At 42.5% G+C, this 7,068-nt stretch overlaps 1 long non-coding RNA gene across 1 annotated transcript; it reads right to left on the bottom strand.

Moving 5' to 3' along the window:
• Positions 1–1,052: 1,052 nt before the first annotated feature.
• Positions 1,053–6,731, bottom strand: LOC137468955 (uncharacterized). The gene is made up of 2 exons (XR_010996277.1): positions 5,558–6,731; positions 1,053–3,837 (listed from the first exon to the last, which is right to left on the bottom strand). It is a non-coding gene; the product is annotated as an uncharacterized lncRNA (long non-coding RNA).
• Between the last annotated feature and the right edge of the window lie 337 nt (positions 6,732–7,068).

The raw sequence follows: 7,068 nt of genomic DNA on the forward strand, positions 1-7,068 counted from the left end.
GCTTGTGAGTAGATTGGAAATCTCAGTTCAGGGAGTTAGGACAAGCACTCCATGACAGCCTGACCAGCTATCACTGGTGGGGACAGAAGTTGTGACCAAGTGAGAATCTGTTTGAAGGTGACAGGAAGGTCATTACAGAGGTGTTAGAGGAAAACAGTCTGTAAAGCATTCAATGAAAGTAGGGACATAAAATAGCTGTGTCCCACCCACCCACTGCCAGTCTAAGCAGAATGCATCATTTAAGTGCTTGGGGCTGGTCCACACTGGAGGTGGAGACAGTTCCATGTCCTTGTACAGGATGCAGGTTCTCTCCAGGAAGTCATGAAGGCAGTAGGTTGTGCAAACACTTTCCCACACAAAGGCCTGAGAAGTGCACTTGGTAACCCTTTCTCAGAGATGGGCATCACCTCTTCTCCACATAGAGAAACTCAGCTTTATGGTTAAGTGACACAGGATGGGAGGGGGCTTAGGGGATAAACCTGGAAGAGACATGAATTAGGACACCTACTTGAAAATAGGTGAATGACAAATATGAATATTCCAAGAAGAAACAAAATATTTCCTTGTTATTTCCTCACACTCCTTTAACCCTTTCTTTCCCATCTGTCAGTCTGGAAAATTCTAACCATAATTTCAGTTTAGGGAGCTGGAGCCTTGAGGCTTTCTCTATGCAATCATGATCCAGAATGGCTTAATATTAACCAAAACAGCTGTGAAGAACAAAAATGCTTATTGGCTTATTAACACTGCTTATATTGCCAGATGCTGACAAGAAAATTATGTACTGTCTGCAATTTTTCAGTTAAAGACATTCAAGGAGAGCCATTTCAACAGGTGGAGGTACACAAGTTGTTACAATGGAAACATCTCCAAAAAAGTTGAAGTCCTGGATCGCTTCATTTCAGGTGTGAGAGTCTTTCCAGGTACATTTCTGCAGATACCACATGCTTGAAAAACAAGGTATAAATCAGGATTTTGAATTCACAACTGCCTGGCAAGGTGATAAAATCAGTCAGTAGCCCTAAACACAAAATTTGAAGATGGTTATTATTAAAAAAAAAATTATTCAATCTAATCAAAATATAACCTTTAACCTGCCAGAACTTCAATCAAGAAGCATTTGGATCAAGATTCTGATTTTTACAGAAAAAAAAAATGAAACCACATACTGGAAGAGGAATTGCATTCTCTGAAATAGAGGCAAACAGCTTCTCAAAAATTGATTTAATCAGAACCCCATTTTTAATTGAAAAACAATTGCAAGACCTTGTGGGCTGGTCATAGTGATTGATCCTGTCCTTGGGTACTGTGAATCCCTTACATCATATTTAGATCCCACTGGAACCAATCTGAAGAACAGTATCAGTAAGATATATATATTAATGCAAAGCAGTAATTTTGTTTCAAAAATTTTGGAAGAAAAAAACTAACCTGAAAATCTAGATGCAAGATTTTTTTTCTCCAGTCATGACAAAATGACATTCTGTAACTTTCTGCTCTCCAGTCGTACATCCAACAGTTAACTGCAGAGACTATTTGAAGGAGAAGGACATATATATTCCAATTTTCCCTCTGTTTATGTTTCACTGACATTCTGGTCTTCAATCTGTGAAGAACTGCATCCAGTGGAAAGGACCCATGGAAGACTGTCTCCTGTGGAAGGGACCACATCCTGGAGCAGAGGAGAAGTGTGAGGAGACCCCACCCTGAGGAGGAAGGAGCAGTGTAGACAGTGTGTGATGAACTGAGTGCTGTCCCATTCCCCATCCCCCTGTGACCCTGGGGCCAGGAGTGAGATAAAATTGGGAGTAAAGTGAAGTCCAGGAAGAAGCTCCCAGACCTACCTGCTATTCTTTCTTAGTAACAGCTTCTAATTGTGCATCTCAGGAGTTTTACATATAAGAGCTTAGTGTCATTGCTCTGCCTGGCCACCCAGGGCTCTTCTGTGCTATGCACATGGGCATATTGACCTAAAAAGCTGTCTCATGGGCAGAGGAATTTTGCAGGAGAGAAAGTTGAGGGCAGTGAAACCATCGGACTGTTGGTTATTATCACAATGCCAGACACTCAAAACAGCAGTAGGAGTCCCCCAGAATTTCACATGCTTTTCCTCTAAAGCACTACATGTTTTAAATATGACAATATCATAATCCCAACAGGGAAAAAAACCAGCAAATATTAAGCAAGAACTACTTGGTCCTGAAATGTGGTACTAGAGAAAGGATGAGACATCTGGTCCCAGGTTTCAATAAAATTTCTCCAGCAAATTCCAGCAGGGTCTAACAGAGGTTAGGTCTTTCTGCATACATGGAGCACATTTATGCTCTGCAGAACATCACTAGAAGAAAACCACACAAGAATATTTTATTAAGTGGAACTGGAGGACCACCGCAGAGGGCAAAGGAGTGCTCTTGAGCCAGGCCAGTATGCTCTGCAGGAGTTTTCAGCAGGGATTGGCATAGTCTGTCTCCTGGCTGAGCAGCCTTTCACACACCCAGCACCTGCTGAATCCCTCCAGGCTCCCAGGACTTTGACTTCAACTGTGCCCTTGCAAGGAGAAAGGGACAGCGCCTCAGAGGGGCAGTCTCCCTGAACAAGATCAAGGCAACACTTGAGAAAACAAAAAGGGTTTGTGTGAGATTCAGTTGCCTGAATGTCGGTGCTGTATGGGCTACTTTGGGATACCCTGTGTGGTCTCCAATTGCATCTTTGCAACAGGGATGTCTCCCATAGAACCCATATTATTTTTGGTAGCTACATTGGCTATCTCACACAACTGAAGGACCCTTAGAGTTAAGATTAAGGCAACTAAGTGATTTCACTACTGTCTCTGAAATACTTTGGTGGCTACCATGTCCTGTTATTATAAACAAGATATTTTTTATGTTATTTCAACCTACAGTTCTTTGTCCTTCTTGCAGCCTGGTAAAAAGCATTCAAATGAAACATGAGTCCCTTGAAAACATCCAGGTTGCTCAGAGCAACCAGACTGCTATGGGATGGTAATGCCAAGGTTTGTTTTAAATCAATGTGACAGAAATAGTGATTCATAAAATAGCTGTTACTCAGTGCAAGGTAGGTCTGTAAATAATGCTATGAATGTTTTCCAGGGCTGGAAATGCCAACATCAAGTTTTCATACATTACTAATTTATTATTTATATTACAGTGAAGGCTTCCAGTGCCTTGCTACTCCTAGCACTGTACAAGCTCAAAGGTTCAGTATTGTAAATGGGGCAAATTTTGTGGGACAGACTATGTCTTTAATTAGCCCAATGGAAAGCTTGGAAAGAAATGAGCAGGTTTTCCTGATCACAGGTGCTTCCCCACACTTCTCTACCAGGTTTGAAATGGCTTTTGGTGCCCCCAAGCTCTGCTGATTTTCCCAGTCACATTACCTACGTGCTCCTTTGGCACTTAAGTATAGACCCAAGTCCACTCATGAGCTGCATCTTGCCTCAGACCCAATCTCTGTGTCAGGCAAAAATTTGAATTAAGATGTGGGGTAAAGCAAGGAGAAAATTCAGACTCCTGCCATGCCTCAGCATGGACTTAGAAGTGTTTGTGCCTTCAATATAAACTAGCCTCAAGAGCGCCAAGGGCTGATGGTGTCACTCAGTGCCTGGATTTGGTGAGCACATCCAGGAGCAGGGGGTGGGATGCACTCTGCTAGCTGTGGTTCACACCAGGCTCCAGGTTTTGCTTTGTCCAATGTTACGCCTGCCATAGTGGACGCATCTGGAGGAACTTAACTGTACAGAGCAGTCCTGACCTCCCCTCCCAATAAGATGCTTTCTTCCTTCCATAGCCATCTGGATGACACTTCAGCAATGGTATCCTATAAATCCGGAAGCATCGTGATTATCATTATTTCACAATCATTATCACTGCCCTGGCAGGCTTCACTGAAGTAGGTATTAGCTGTTTTGCTACTTGGCAGTAAATTTTTAAGTGGTAGACATTATGGCTGGTAGCATTATGTATCTGTTGCATTTAACCTCCTTGCCTATTTCCTTAAAATGCTTTATTATATCAAATAGCAATCAACATTCCTCAGGGGTGAAGGTAGCTACGTGACATGTTTACTGAGGCGACCAGCTGTCGCCACTTGGCAAGCAACTTTTATCATAAGCTGGTTGAATTTAACACATATCAGCATTTATCAGCCCCGACTTTGTCAGTTTTATAAACGAAAACCGAGAGACAATAAATCATTTGGTGCCCAGGTGATACTGCATACATAACAGAGCATATTTACCAGGCCGGGTGGATTCATCCAACAAAAGGCACCTAAGGTGCTGTTATTTGATCTGTATTGAATATAGCCTCAGATGCCTTTTTTTGGCACAAAATCCACATCTGAAAGCTTTGGTGAAACATGTGCTGGATGGTACCATTTGTTTTCTTCTAGGCTGGCTGCTTCAGCCTTCACTCCTGCTCAATAGTATGTCAACATTTCCACTGACTTCTGCTGAAGTGCTTTTTGACTAAGCATCCATAACATAATTAATGTCTTCTCACTTGTGGGGGATGGAGCACTGGGATGGGAGGAGAAACACACTGAGGTGAGATAAGCCTCCAGTCTTAAACATAAATGACTGTGCTATTACTTTGCAATCGTGCTTTATCCCAGTCTCAACAGATGTCCTGTGAATCTTCCAGGGTTAACCAGTACTCGTAAGTGACATCTATACCAGTAAATCAAATGGGTCAATATCTGCTATCTGACCCTAGGGGATGAGTGAAAAACTGCTGCTCACATCCATATAACTAAATCCTTTTCCTCTCGAGTGTTGGTGGTTCATCCATAGCACCTACAGGGAACAGTTCTGTGCTGCTCCTGAACCATGTCCTGGCTAGCTGCCATGGGATGAAAATCTGCCAGGGATTGTGCTGCAGCCTTAAACACTGCACATGACTGCAGGACAAGGATCACACCCTGCATTTGGGAATAACTTAGGTCACGTATTGCTGTCCTTGCCTTGGACAGGATGGAAGAGTGGGCACGTTTACCATCAATGATTTAACACAGCCTGGAAAATGAGCCTGATCTAGTGTATGGCAGCATAGGAAGTCCTCTACAGCATTGTCTTCATTGCATCCACACACTGTAAGGTTAATGAAAACTCAACTTCAGAGATGCTTACACTTTTATGTCAAGGTGGAAATTGAAATATTTGAGGTTTGGAAGGAAATTGTCATCCATGATAGTATGTTCTGCATCAGTAAGAGTAGAGTCATTAAGACCATATTTGTACTGTTTAATAGAAAAGGGCAAGGGAGTGATGTCTGGTAAAAGTTAAATGGCACCAAATATCTCATTACCTACCCTGCAGTGCTCTAACCTTTCCCTTCGTGGGGAGTTGGAGGAAAGGTCCATTTGTAACAGCAAGAAACAGCAAGACAACACCTAAGCAGTGTGACCAAGCAGGGGTTCAGGCTTTCCCTTGCCTATATTTGGTAATTTATATCATGTTGCTGAGTTAAGATTTACAAGCCGCCTCTCCCCATATTTTCCCACCCTGAGTTCTTTGCTAAGACAGTGTCAGTCTTTTTACTTGACAGCAGTGGCAAAGGCTCTTGCACTAATGTGCCTGGAGCCACCTGCTTTGCAGCATGAGTACAGGCTGGTTTTCTCAAGAGCTGGGAGACCTTTCATGTTCTTCCCACAGTCCATCCCAGAGGGAGAAAAATGTTTCACAGACGGTTCTGTTAATTGTGCCAGTCTCAGAGTGGCCCGGTGCAAAGAGCAGTGATCTCTGCTCTCACATGGGCACCTAAGCCTGTGAAAAAAGAAAAAAGAGGGCATAGAAATGTTGTGATCTGTGTAATGAACACTCTTGCATCAGGTTGGATGAACATGAGCAGCTAAACCTGTGCTGAGACCTGTGGGTCAATTGCAATATAAAAACAGCCATGGCCAAGGTACAGAGTAAAATAGCCAACTTCTTTCTGGTTAACATACAAATTACTTACAATTTCCAAATATTTTGCTTCCCTCAACATATTTGTAGCAGATCTTTACTGTCAAGCTTTCCCAAAGCCTGTCTATGTAAGATGACCTATTCAATGTTTATTTAATTAAAAGTCTTTAGAAATCTTAAGATTGCACCGCTTTTAAGCCTTTTTTACAACTGTCTTCTCCTCATTCTCTTGTTCAAAGCAGACTTTAAAACTTCAAAGGTCGTCTGCTTTCAAATCTTCCATCCTTGGATAGACCTAGGACATTTTTAATGAAAAGTAGCAGCTTATTGCTCATTCTCACTACAGCAATATGAAAATCTACTGGGAGATGGCAACCCAGGGAGACCACTGCTCCTAGAAACTTCCCAGCACATTTGCTGGCAAAACATGATCTCCAAATTCAGTACCAGTCCCACCTGTCTCCCAGACTGCAGCATCAAAAAACTTGAGTTGAAGAATGAAGAAAGAGTAGGAGTTATTTGTTCATATCTCAAATACATCACGAATGCAGTGAAAAACAGGAGATAAGGATGAAGCTTGTGAACACGATGCAGAGCTCAAATAGCCTGAAGCTGTGTACACCTGTAAGCCATGGGATGAGCTAATTGCTGCATGCAGAGCTTACAGTTTTGCAATGATGGGAGTGAACTCAGGAGCTGTACACTGTGCCAGTGTAAACCTGGTTACAGCATCACATTGGTTTTGGCAAAGGCTTTTGTTTCTCAGCAAAGTCTAAAAATCAGCTTGAAGCTTCTGCAGCAAAGAAGAACAGCCCAGATGACACAGTTGCATTATTAATTCTCTTTTCCTTCTTCCCTGCTTTTCAGCTGAAAACAGCCAAGCCCTTTCTTTCTCTCTCCCAGTTTCCCTGCTACCAGAGGAAGAGGAACAGCACAGGCATGCTCAGGACTGCAGAGGGACATGTTTCTGCTCCTTTCCTGCTTCTCTACTTGGAAGCACAGTCCTAGGACATGCTCCTGACAGAGCTGCTAATTTCTCAGAACCTTCTAAGCTATGAAACAGGAAACCTTTAAAGGACTAATTCCCTACAACCCTCTTTGCAAGTGAGCTATAACAATGACAACTGTGAAAACATGGCATTCTG

The sequence above is a fragment of the Anomalospiza imberbis genome, chromosome 2 (assembly GCF_031753505.1).
Source record: "Anomalospiza imberbis isolate Cuckoo-Finch-1a 21T00152 chromosome 2, ASM3175350v1, whole genome shotgun sequence".
NCBI classification, from domain to species: domain Eukaryota; kingdom Metazoa; phylum Chordata; class Aves; order Passeriformes; family Viduidae; genus Anomalospiza; species Anomalospiza imberbis.